Raw genomic sequence first — 14,217 nt, forward strand, 5'->3', positions numbered from 1 at the left:
AAGTAGGTTGTCATTATTTATAAAATGAGAACCCAAGGCTTAGAGAAGTGATGCCAGATCACGTACTTTGTTATAGTAGAGCACCAGGACTTGAACCAGACCCCCTAATTTGTAGTCCAGCTTTCTTTTAAATTCTGTGTTATACACACTGTATAGAATTTGAATATTCTTCAAAGGTGAACCATGAGTGCTTTCACAGGACCTCAAGAGGAGACAGAATAATAAGGATTAAAGCATCTTGCTAGAGATCTCTAGGTTTTTTTCCCCCACTATAGTTAAGAGCTAAAGGTACGAACTGTGAGGAAATTCTTCTTTTATTAAAATTAGATTTTTATTCTGTTTTATCTGTTTGTGTTAATCTCTTATTCAGGAAGATCAGTTATTCAATGTTTGTCCTCCTTTGTCTACCCTTATTTTCTTGTCAAATCACTTTTCCCCTAGATTTTTCAGTTATACAGTTTCCGTTTGGTTCTTTTTATGCTTTCTACTTCTGAGAAGTTCTGCCTTTACCATCATTTCAAGTGCCTACCTTTAGCCCATGGAGGATGGATAAAATAGCTGCCTTAACATCTTTGTTTGATATTTCTCACATCTAGATCATCTCAAGATTGGCATCTGTTACTGTCTTTTTCTTTGAGAATTAGATTTTCTTGCTTCTTTGTATGTTGAGTAATTTTTTATTGTATCCTCTCAGGAGATGATGATAATGATGATGATGATGATTTTTTTGTCTGTTTGAAAACAGACAGGTTCACTGGAAGTTCTGTTTGTGTCATGGACAGTGGTTCCACTGTGAGTTCAGTGTTCAAAGCCTTTGCTCCGCTGCTTTGGGTCTACTCCTCACGCGCATCCCTCGGTGTTCGTGTGGGATGCTGACGGTGGCTCATATCTTCAGTTCTCAAAGCCTTTGCCTTTTTGAGTGTGTTCTGCATCCACATCCTGGGATGAACTTGGGACTTGCGTTGATGCATATACAGAATTACGGGATCCAGCTCCCAGAGGCCTCTTTTTCCTGGTTTAGTTTGTCTCTTTTGAATCAGGGCTCAATCAGGGTCTTGAGGGGAAAAAAACATGAGAAAGGAGGTATGTCAATTACAGTCTTGAATAAGTGTGTTCTTAAGAATAGTAGGGGGTTATAATTCCAAAAAATGGGGTAGTGGCTCCTATAGGACAAATCCTCCCACAAATAGTGACTACAATCTCTGGACAACATATGAAAAAAAAAAAAAGTGTGAGGACACTGTAGAGCAAACAGAAACAAGAAGAAACTGGTCTGGAGTGGTATCTTAAAAGAAGGGAACGGCCCTGGGTGAGCTTCCCATTGCGATGGTGTTTTGTCAGAGGGCAGGCTCCTGTTGGCTGGTTTGCAGTCTTACTGGCTTGAGGAGCCACACAGTTCAGAACTACCACAGCGGCTGCAGAGCAGTGGAGCCCAACAGGAGGAAGAGGGGGGGAAGCCTAAGAAAGGAAAGAACCACAGAGGTCGAGTACCAAATTCTGTGTATAAACTGTCAAATACGGGGGCTGACCCCTAAACTGGAAACAGTTTAGGTATCTATCAACAAGAGAATAGATAAACAAGCTGTGCTGTATTTGTATCACAGAGTACTGTTGAGCAATAGAAAGGAGCAAACTATTGGTACCTGAAGCACTTTTGACTAATCTCTGAAACATTATGCTGAATGAATGTAGCCTTACATAAAACAGGACATAATGTATGATTCCGTTTATAAGATGTACTAAAAACAGGCAAATATCTATTGTGTATTGGGGTGGAGGGTGCAAAGCTAGTTAATGTTGGGGGGGAAAGTCATTGGCAGGGTTTAGAAATGGATGAATGGGTGCTGGGGACAGGGATGAAGTAGGAAAAGACATGTGGGAACTTTCTAGGGTGATGGTAGTATCCTGTGTCCTGTTAGGGATTAGAGTTACTTGAGTTTATGCATTTGTCAAAACTCATTGAGTGGCACACCTTGTAAGTATCCATTGTATTTTGTTTGCATGAAATTTTTTCTTTAAGAGAAAAACCATACTAAATACTTTATTATAGTTAATGATAGGCAATAATGAAGTTATATATGGGGGAAGTTTACTGATATCTGTAACTTTTTTTGAAATGCTTAAAAAATTAAGATTCATTAATAGATGTGGTAAAACAAGTAGAAGGAAGTGTTAATTTTAAAGTCTTGGTGATAGCTATGTGAATATTCTTTGTACAGTTCTTTCAGTTTTTCTGAATGTGTGAAATTTGCATAATGAAACATTATATTGAATAAAAGATACTACTAGGCAGTATATCTCTAAACTAGTTTCCTGCTGTTAGTATGTTGTTTTTAGTGGCTTTCATAAAAATTGATATTTCTTTGAATTTCAAAAATAGGTTAAAGAGTTTATCATTGACATTTTTCTGCCTATGCACTAAGCTCTGAACTGTTTAGGATGTAGAAAGATATAGAAGTAGAAATAAACAACTAAAGTGGGAAGACAAACATATCCACACAATTATTTGATTACTTCAGAGTGATATAGCAAAATCTCACTAAGATCATTTATAATACATAAATTCTGAGGGAATGGATACATAATTAGAGTATGATCAGAGTTAAATGTAATTAGTGGGAGATGGAATCCCTGGGGTTGCTTATTTTGAACAAGTTTTGAAAATGCTACTAGAGGAAATTATTAGATTCCCTTTCCATTTTTTTAATTGGCCAATTGTGGTTTATAAAGTATGGTTTAGGACACATTTTTTACTGTGTTGTATTCATCCTTCAGAAGAGAAATGCTGCATGATTTTTATGCTAAAATTGTTAGCCAGATTGAATGATGAGAATTTATTTTAAAAAATAATCTGTATTTTAGGAATATGGTAATTGTATGTTAATAAGCTGTTCTGTTAAAAAGCAAATGATCATTGTTCCAGAATTTTGTAATTCTTTTATAAAGTTTTGAGAGATAAGTATAGTGCTATTAAAAAATATTGACATAATATCCAGTATTAAGTATAACCATTCTAAAATACTGATTCATTTTTTATCCTCAATTTACTCTTCAGAAATCTATTCTGATAGACTGAATTTTTTAGATGTATATATCAGAATAAATTATAAGTGCATAAAGATGAGAGAAAACTGAAATATTAAACTATAAATTATAATTATGAAATGTGAGATTTTTTTTTAGCCATTAATTTGATTATCTCAGTTTCTTTTTATTGGCAGTTTTTTTCTTCCCCAATCCTGAAATGAGAACTTTGAACAAAACTAGGCAGTTATTAAATATATTTTAGAAAAAAAAAGTTTTATGTAATTAATTGATGTTTAAATGGCTTGATAATTTCTAGTGAGCAGAAATTAGTCAGGTTTGGACTTATTTTTGGTCTTTTGTGTTTTTATTTTTCCAATTATATTGCAATAATAAAAAGAATGACCGTTTCTATTTAAAACTTTCTCAAAGCAAATGTGCTGCAAAAAAACAAACAAACAAACAAAAAGCAAATGTGCTGCTGTTTTGTGTGCAGCATCTAGCCATTTATAACTGTTCCTAGAATTTTTGTATTATTGATCTCTAAATGAGGCGTTTTGGTCTTTGGGAAAATTGTACTGTATGCTGACTTATGTAAGTGGTAGGAAGAATAACAAATGTGCTTATGTTCTACAGATACAAATTTAGTGAGGAACAATCCAGTGGGCTTCTTGCCACATACCAACTAGTTATTTAAACATCACATTCTTCTTTAACTGCTAATCTTGGTACCAACGCCTTCCCAAAGGAGAATAATACTTTACCCAGTACAGTCAACCGGTCCTGAATTTTTGAGGAGCTAGTTTACATCTGTTTGATATTGGCTAAAAACAATACTGCTTGTATTAATCATTAGTAATAGTATTTTTATTAGTAAATAAGCATAATGTTTAAGTGTCTCTGAAAAAGTCATGGGGGAGGGGGAAGTGAGGTAGTTGGAGTAATTGCTGAAAACAGCTTAGGCTCAAAATAGCACCCTAAAGTATGCTTCACATATCATACTGATTTCTACTGTGTGCAGCTAAGTGTAAGGTTATTTTAATCAATTCATTAGGGCTGTAAATCAAAATACCCAGATTAAAATCGAAAATATATTTCATGTGAGGGAAAATTTTGTTTCACAGATTTTCTGTCTCAGAGATACATGGATATCACAACTATTTTAAGACTAGCCAAGAACAAATTTCATTACCATCAAGACTGCTTTGTTTTTGCCTTTGTTTCTACCAGCCAGAGAGAAATTTTATTAGTGATTCTGAATAACATATTAGCTATTATATTGCCAGGGTGAAATGTTCAAGTGAATAATTAATGGAATTGTGTGTATGCCAATTTATTTTATAATCACTATGTAATTTGCATAAAGTAAGCTTTAAAAACAAGTTTTCTTCATTGACTGTTTCATTTTATCTTTAAATCCTTTAAAAGATATAGACTACATCCTTTAAAAGAAGAGATTTTTGATAGATTCTTGATTGTAGAGATATGTTTATTGGTTCTCATATACCTAGAGTTGTAAAAGTCTGCCAGGTGAGAATCATAGCATTCACATAAATAAAAAAATAAAGTATAACATCAGCTGATCTATGAACTTAAAACTGAATTTATTAGACCCTGGATGATTAGCTAGGACCAATCAGTTAATTACCTATATTTAGGAAATTGCAGTTAGGAAACCACAAGTTTTTGAGGCACCAGAGCCTTTCTATTATTTGTTACTTATAGAAGCTTGATTTCTTTCAGTATAGAAAACTTAAACAAAAGGTACTCTTCTCTTTTTATATTTCTTTGTGTCACCAGTGGAAAAAAATGTCATTTATTTCAAATTACCTTGTTGTCAGAAGAAGCCAAGTTCTATTTTGAGAGCTAACCAGGAAAGAAATTATTATGCATAGGGAAAATACTCTCATTAACAAAGAAGGATATCATAGCATAATTATTGTTTTATTGCAACTAAAAGTAATTGTTTAATTTACTCTAATCACTTTTTGTGTCATTTTACTCTTTGTTCAGTTACTTAATTGTGGAAAGTTATGAGGCATTTTATCACCTAAAGTAATTACTAGCCCAAAGGTGTTCCTGTACTGTTTCCAAGATTTACTTGGGCAGTCTGGCTGGTGAATAGGTTTTTTGAGGTCATAATTTGGTCACTCACTGCTAATCTAGTTTAGATGATAATGTTACTTACTAAGGCTGGTATATTGTAAAAACCTTTCTGGTAGTTAAAAGTTATGAAATAATTGCTTTCTGCAGTTCAATATTTGTGAAAATTGTTTTCATCCCTGTTCCACCTGCTGTTTGCAATGTTAACCTTACTGTTAACAAAAATCCTACATTTTATTGCTTCTTCCTAAATTCATCTGTAGAATCCCTCAATGTTAAAGCTAGAGGAGCCCTTTCAGATTATCTAATTCAGCACCCTCATTTTACAGATGAGGAAACTGAGGCCTTGGACTAGAACAGAGGTCTCCTGACTCAGTCCAGGACTCTTTCTATTACATCATGCTGCCTGATGTTTGTTTATGGAACTCGGCAACATCACATACAGGGTGAGCTTTTTTTTTTTTTTTTTCCCCCTCCAAATGAACGCACAAAGTAATTTGCTACTCATCAGCTGCTGTTCATCATTCTTAACTTTCATTTTCCTTTTTTACCCATACCTATTTTAATCCATAATATAGCCCAATTACTCATGACTTTATTTTGCTGCTACTTCTTCTTGGCATTTGACCATTATTTTTAAGAGCTAAACTCTTAGTAACAAGGTTTCTTATCAGTAACCACGGTAGCCTTACCAGGCACTATAGCAACAGTAGATTAAAATTCATAACAGGAACGATTTATGGAATCTTAGGTTTAGATTTAAAAAGTGAATTATAAGTAGGTAAGTACAAGAGTGTGTATATGAGATCTAAGAGCAGATGTGATACCAAATATGAAAGCAATTTTTTGGTGAAATAACAAAATGCCAAGAAATATTAGCCAACAGTGTGGCATGGTTGCAGTAAAGTGCCTTGTCCTGTGAACTCATGGATTTAAACACAATTGTGTTTTAGATTATTGAATTATTTTCTGTATTGATGCACATATTGTCCCATTTTTGGCTAGTGAGAGTCTCTTCAGGTTGGTTCCTATGTCCTTTAGATAAGACCTTAGTTTTAGGTAGCTGTCTTGCTTTTTGGTTTGACAAGGTGTTACAGGTTTGTATGGTTTTCAAAGGTAACTCAAGGACTTCTAAGTTCTTGTAGTTAAGTTCAAGATTTATAAGTTTCTGTAGGACCAAAGTATCATTTCCACTCTTCCATTTTTAAAAAAGTTTTTTATAAACACTGTCCATCATTAATTTTGCTTTTTATGAAATTAGGAAAAAAAATCTTTCAGCTTAGACAAAATTAACATGCTTCTCTTGTATATATTTTTAAAAATCTCTTGTTTCATGTCTCTGAAATAACCATAATGTTAACCTCTAGAATTTTAGGGTAAACTAAAGCACTAATGCTCAACTATGAATGCTGGATAAGTTTGTTGGATTGGTAGAATACTGCCATCATAGTCACACCTTACATCACTTACATATGTATTATATATATGTGTTACTGGAATTCTTTGACTGTTTAGCTATTTATCAGCCATTTTAAAGGGTCCCTACCCACCTGCCAGTTAACTAATTGTGTTTTGTGTTTCAGGTGAACTAAATCAGAGGTCCAGAAATATTACGTGACAGTAGTTTTTCTGAAAACATATCTGTGGGGAGAAGGATTGTAGGATGTTTTATTTTGACAAAGTCATAGTACATGAATTGTGCTTTGATTATATTTCTTACGCATGAGAGCTGTATTTTATGACTTAGGAAGATGTATGTGTATATATATATATTTTTTATAGCTATTATGTGTTGAGTGCTAGAATATAAAGTACAGGCTGCCTTTTAAATGCTTATGATTTGGTAGTGACTAAAAAATCAAATATGCACAATAAAAGGTGATATAATAACAATGTTAACATGTAAATTATAAATTGGCTTTCCATGCACTCCTACCTACCTGTGAGGTTCGTAGATTAGATTTTATTTCTATTTTTCAGAAAGAGAAACTGGGGCTCCGGGAAGTTAAATGACTTGATTTAATGTCTTAATGTCAAAACAGTAGCATTTGAAAGAAAATAGCAACATTCTGATTTCTAACCTAACAGTTGTTTTTTAACTACTGCCCAGCTTTGAAAAGGGTATTTTTTTAAAAGAAACAAAAAAACAAAAAACTATGCTTTGGGGTACAGGTGGAAAGGAGGAAGCATCTTTTTCAAGGTTGGCGTTTGATGAATAGGCTTCATAAGGAGATGACATTTGAAGAATAGAAAAATTTCAACACTTGTAGTTGGAACAAAGAGCTTAAAAAGCAGAAATGTGGGAATTGGGGGGATGTTAGAATGATACAAATAAATTCACCTGAAGGTAGAGTACATTCAAGGAAGGTGCTGTACAGGTAGATGGATACTTTGAGACCATATGGAGAAGGAGAACTTAAATGCTTCGATACACAATTTAGAGTGAATGTGGAAGCTAATAGCGATGAATACATGTGACATAATCAGGGTTATGTTTTATGCATAGATGTTAGAAGACAGTATGAAAAGACCTAGGAGACATTGAAGTTATTGTAGTAATACAGGTGGTAGGTACTGCAGAAAGGAAGGCATGGTTGAAAGTGACGTTGTATAGGTAAGAGAAGATGGAATCCAAAAGATTGCAGGTAAAAGCTGAGATAGAAAATTGAATCCAGTATAATACTAAAATTTAAAGTGTTGGTGAATGATGGAATTAGTGATAGTTACAAGCAAGAGGAGAAACACGTTTGGGAGTATAGGGCATAAGTTGCCGCCAGTAATGCTGAGCGATGATATCTAAAAGGACGTAGATATTTGCACATCAGTCAGCTGGAACTGGAATGTTTGGAATGGGAAAGATGAGGGGATGTGTTAGAGAGTGGCACGCAATGGGAGAGATGGTGGTTTTGTAATTCTTCAGAGTGGATGAGATCCTTAGTTGGGGTAGTAGAGTGAAGATCAGAGGGCTAAAAAAGAAGTCAGCTGTACACATGTTAGGGCAGGAAGAAAAATCAGTAAAAGAGATAGAAGAGGACAGAATCAGAAAGTCAAATGTTGGAAGTTTAAAGATTTTTTATTTCAGTCTTCTCAAATGCTAGAAATGGCAAGGAGTGTGAAGTAATGAAGGAGTATGAAGACCTGTTGAATTTCGAGTTGATTAGTAACAAACTTATTTAGAGTCCATAAAATTTTAACAATAACAGGTGTTTTTCTTCTTTATATGTGTACATGTATTCTTTTACTTAAATGCGTGGATATGCTTATACTTCTTGTTGTGTACTTTTTTCTTTTGCTCCCTCCTCCATCAGTTTATTGTTTTTTGATGACTTTATAATCCATGAATATTATGAATGTACCACGATCTTGTTTTGATACTCCCCTTTAATGGGCATTCACTGTATTTCCTCCCCCCACCCCCACCTTTGCCACTAAAAAAGTGTTCTTAAAATAAACATCCTTAGGAACTTGTGCTTTTATTTCTCTATGTTGTAGAGTATATGTATTAATTGAACTATGTGACATTGCAACTGTGTGACCATTGTAACAAACAAAAAAAGGGAAATTCTTATGTTCCAGTCTAGTGTTTTTACTTTTACTAAAAAGTCGCCAGATTGTTTTCCAAAGGGTTTTTTTTTTCACATTTCCACTTGCACTATGTAACCTATCCCCACATTCCTGCCAGAAATAGACATTCTAGATCTTTTAAATTTTTACCAATTTTAATGAGTATAATTTTACTCCATTTACTTTGATATGTATTTTCTTGATATCTAGTGGATCTTTATGTACTCAGATATAGCTGTCTTTTCTTGTATAGTATTTGAGTTTCCAGTCTTGGTTAAAAAGATTTTTTTCCTGCTCTCTAGATTGGACATGTAGCCTCGATGTTTCGTTAAGATGTGTTGATATATGTGAAGTATCTGTGTATATGTACACACATACACATATATACACAAACATACACATTTCTCTGCTTTAAATATTTTGGAATTAAGTTTTGTCTATAGTAAAACATGTGGGCCCACTTTTCTTTCCTTTCAGATGGATAGTTACTTGTGATAGCTCAAGTCTGCACAGTAATACAGCCTTTTCCTTTGTTCAGATCTTTGTATTTTTCAATTGAATATTATGTTTGGTCACATAAATCTGTGCCTTTCTTGTTAGTTTCTTTTGTAAATATTTAATAGTTTTTTGCTCTTGTAAGTGGAATATTTATTTTCTCATCTGTATTTATAGGTGCTTACTACTGGAGCAGAGAAAAGCTGTTGTTTTTGTTAACCACTGTATTAAATTCCTTTAGAAAGGGCTAGTGATTTTACTAATTATATGGTATATGTAGAAGACCCAACAAATTACAGATTCAACGTTAGAGACTATTTTTTCTCTTTTGTATCTTTTTCTACTATTTCCTCAGAGAGGCAGCACAAGATAATAGGATGAATAAAAATAAAGATTTTTGAATTGAGCAAAAAATCAAGGAAGTTCTAATAACTTTTACCAAAGAAGTAAGGCCACCTGAGATTGAGGGGCTTTTAGTGAGATAGGACCCTAAGAGAAGTTAAAATTTTTGAAAATCCATGATGGCAAATCTGATAAGGAAGTTAAAAACCTAATAAAATGATTGCCAAATAGCTCAGAGGTTGCAGAATGGTTTTAGACACAACATGGTTTGGGATTTACATAAGTTACAGTGCTTGAGTGGGAATTGGTAAGACTACATGAGTTAAATGTCACAGTTGTTGAAATGTCTGATCAGTAGATTTGCATGAAAATGGAGGGAATGCAGATATAGTTCAGGAGGATGATATGGGATTGGTGGATGCTGAGAAGCATGAGTAACGTGACGTTATCTTGAAAATCTGTTCAGTTAGAAACTGAGTAGAGAGGGCAGACAGCAGAAGCAAGAAGAACTACAATTCTTTGGCCTGTGGAAGGAAAACCACATTCACAGCAAGATAGACAAAATGAAAAGGCAGAGGACTTTGTACCAGATGAAGGAACAAGGTAAAACCCCAGAAAAACAACTAAATGAAGTGGAGATAGGCAACCTTCCAGAAAAAGAATTCAGAATAATGATAGTGAAGATGATCCAGGACCTCGGAAAAAGAGTGGAGGCAAAGATGGAGAAGATACAAGAAATGTTTAACAAAGACCTAGAAGAATTAAGGAACAAACACCTAGAAGAATTAAAGAACAAACAAACAGAGATGAACAATACAATAATTGAAATGAAAACTACACTAGAAGGAATCAATAGCAGAATAACTGAGGCAGAAGAACGGATAAGTGACCTGGAAGACACAATGGTGGAATTCACTGTCGTGGAATAAGAGTAAAGAAAAAAGAATAGCCTAAGAGACCTCCGGGACAACATTAAATGCAACAACATTCGCATTATAGGGGTCCCAGAAGGAGAAGAGAGAGAGAGAAAGGACCCAAGAAAATATTTGAAGATATTAGAGTTGAAAACTTCCCTAAAATGGGAAAGCAAATAGCCACCCACGTCCAGGAAGCACAGAGAGTCCCAGGCAGGATAAACCCAAGGAGAAACATGCTGAGACACATAATAATCAAATTGACAAAAATTAAAGACAAATTATTGAAAGCAACAAGGGAAAAATGACAAATAACAGATAAGGGGACTCCCATAAGGTTAACAGCTGATTTCTCAGCAGAAACTCTACAAGCCAGAAGGGAGTGGCACGATATATTTAAAGTGATGAAAGGGAAGAACCTAAAACCAAGATTACTCTACCCAGCAAGGATCTCATTCAGATTCGACGGAGAAATCAAAAGCTTTACAGACAAGCAAAAGCTAAGAGAATTCAGCACCACCAAACCAGCTCTACAACAAATGCTAAAGGAACTTCTCTAAGTGGGAAACACAAGAGAAGAAAAGGACCTACAAAAACAAACCCATAACAATTAAGAAAATGGTAATAGGAACATACATATCGATCATTGCCTTAAACGTGAATGGATTAAATGCTCCAACCAAAAGACACAGGCTCACAGAATGGATACAAAAACAAGACCCATATATATGCTGTCTACAAGAGACCCATTTCAGACCAAGGGACACATACAGACTGAAAGGGGATGGAAAAAGATATTCCACGCAAATGGAAATCAAAAGAAAGCTGGAGTAGCAATACTCGTATCAGATAAGATAGACTTTAAAATAAAGAATGTTACAAGAGACAAGGAAGGACACTACATAATGATCAAGGGATCAATCCGAGAAGAAGATATAACAATTATAAATATATATGCACCCGACATAGGAGCACCTCAATACATAAGGCAACTCCTAACAACTATAAAAGAGGAAATCGACAGTAACACAGTAATAGTGAGGGACTTAAACACCTCACTTACACCAATGGACAGGTCATCCAGACAGAAAATTAATAAGGAAACACAAGCTTTAAATGACACAGCAGACCAGATAGATTTAATTGATATTTATAGGATATTCCATACGAAAACAGCGGATTACACTTTCTTCTCAAATGCACACGGAACATTCTCCAGGATTGATCACATCTTGGGTCACAAATCAAGCCTCGGTAAATTTAGGAAAATTAAAATCATATCAAGCATCCTTTCTGACCAAAACGCTATGAGATTAGAAATCAACTACAGGGGGAAAAAACATAAAAAACACAAACACATGGAGGCTAAACAATATGTTACTAAATAACCAAGAGATCACTGAAGAAATCAAAGAGGAAATCAGAAAATACCTGGAGACAAATTACAATGAAAACACAACCATCCAAAACCTATGGGATGCAACAAAAGCCGTTCTAAGAGGGAAGTTTATAGCAATACAAGCCATCTCAAGAAACAAGAAAAATCTCAAATAAACAAGCTAACCCTACACCTAAAGGAACTAGAGAAAGAAGAAGAAACAAAACCCAAAGTTAGCAGAAGGAAAGAAATCGTAAAGATCAGAGCAGAAATAAATGGAATAGAAACAAAGAAAACAATAGCAAAGATCAATAAAAATAAAACCTGGTTCTTTGAGAAGATAAACAAAATTGATAAACCATTAGCCAGAATCATCAAGAAAAAGAGGGAGAGGACTCAAATCAATAAAATTAGAAATGGAAAAGAAGTTACAAAGGACACCGCAGAAATACAAAGCATCCTGAGAGATTACTACAAGCAACTCTATGCCAATAAAATAGACAAGGTGGAAGAAATGGACAAATTTTTAGAAAGGTATAACCTTCTAAGACTGAACCAGGAAGAAATAGAAAATATAAACAGACCAATCACAAGTAATGAAATTGAAACTGTGATTAAAAATCTTTCAACAAACAGAAGTCCAGGACCAGATGGCTTCACAGGTGAATTCTGTCCAACATTTAGAGAAGAGCTAACATGCATCCTTCTCAAACTCTTCCAAAAAATTGCAGAGGAAGGAACACTCCCAAACTCATTCTATGAAGCCATCATCACCCTGATACCAAAACCAGACAAAGATGCTACAAAAAAAGAAAATTACAGACCACTATCACTGATGAATATAGATGCAAAAATCCTCAACAAAATACTAGCAAACAGAATCCAACAACACATTAAAAGGATCATACACCATGATCAAGTGGGATTTATCCCAGGGATGCAGGGATTCTTCAGTGTATGCAAATCAATCAATGTGATACACCATATTAACAAATTGAAGAAGAAAAACCATATGATCATCTCAAGGGATGCAGGAAAAGCTTTTGACAAAATTCATCACCCATTTATGATAAAAACTCTCTAGAAAGTGGGCATAGAGGGACCTACCTCAACATAATAAAGGTCATATATGACAAACCCACAGCAAACGTCATTCTCAGTGGTGAATAACTGAAAGCATTTCCTCTGAGATCAGGAACAAGACAAGGATGTCCACTCCTGCCACTATTACTCAATATAGTTTTGGAAGTCCTAGCTACGGCAGTCAGAGAAGAAAAAGAAATAAAAGGAATACAAATTGGAAAAGAAGAAGTAAAACTGTCACTGTTTGCAGATGACATGATACTATACATGGAGAATCCTAAAGATGTGACCAGAAAACTACTAGAGCTAATCAATGAATTTGGTAAAGTTGCAGGATACAAAATTAATGCACAGAAATCTCTTGCATTCCTATACGCTAACAACGAAAGATCAGAAAGAGAATTTAAGGAAACAATCCCATTCACCACTGCAACAAAAAGAAAAAAATACCTAGGAATAAACCTACCTAAGGAGGTAAAAGACCTGTACTCAGAAAACTATAAGACACTGATGAAAGCAATCAAAGATGACACAAACAGATGGAGAGATATACCGTGTTCTTGGATTGGAAGAATCAATATCGTGAAAATGACTCTACTACCCAAAGCAATCTACAGATTCAGTGCAATCCCTATCAAATTACCAGTGGCATTTTTTATAGAACTGGAACAAAGAAATCTTAAAATTTGTATGGAGCCACAAAAGACCTGGAATAGCCAAAGCAGTCTTGAGGGAAAAAAACAGAGCTGGAGGAATCAGACTCCCTGACTTCAGACTATACTACAAAGCTACAGTAATCAAGACAATATGGTACTGGCACAAAAACAGAAATATAGATCAATGGAACAGGATAGAAAGCCCCGAGATAAACCCACGCACCTGTGGTCTGCTAATCTATGACAGAGGAGGCAAGGATATACAGTGGAGAAAAGACAGTCTCTTCAATTAGTGGTGCTGGGAAAACGGGACAGGTACATGTAAAAGAATGAAATGAGAACACTCCCTAACACCATACACAAAAATAAACTCAAAGTGGATTAAAGACCTAAATGTAAGACCGGACACTATAAAACTCATAGAGGAAAACATAGGAAGAACACTCTTTGACATAAATCACAGGAAGATCTTTTTTGATCCACCTCCTAGAGTAATGGAAATTAAAACAAAATAAACAGTTGGGACCTAATGAAATTTAAAAGCTTTTGCAAAGCAAAGGAAACTACAAACAAGACAAAAAGGCAACCCTCAGAATGGGAGAAAATATTTGCAAATGAATTAACGGGCAAAGTATTAATCTGCAAAATATATAAACAG

At 34.7% G+C, this 14,217-nt stretch overlaps 1 protein-coding gene across 5 annotated transcripts in view; it reads left to right on the forward strand.

Annotated features, from left to right (window-relative positions):
- TBL1XR1 (TBL1X/Y related 1) overlaps window positions 1–14,217 on the forward strand; it is a 178,170-nt gene that overhangs the window by 97,696 nt on the left and 66,257 nt on the right. Inside the window, exon 3 of one of the 5 annotated variants that reach the window (XM_061194464.1) lies at window positions 5,457–5,573. The exons of the other annotated variants lie outside the window; for them this stretch is intronic. The gene's annotated coding sequence lies outside the window, so the exon portion shown is untranslated. The remainder of the gene's footprint in view (window positions 1–5,456; window positions 5,574–14,217) is intronic. 5 annotated transcript variants of the gene reach the window in all.

This window comes from Eubalaena glacialis, chromosome 6 (genome assembly GCF_028564815.1).
Source record: "Eubalaena glacialis isolate mEubGla1 chromosome 6, mEubGla1.1.hap2.+ XY, whole genome shotgun sequence".
Lineage (NCBI taxonomy): Eukaryota > Metazoa > Chordata > Mammalia > Artiodactyla > Balaenidae > Eubalaena > Eubalaena glacialis.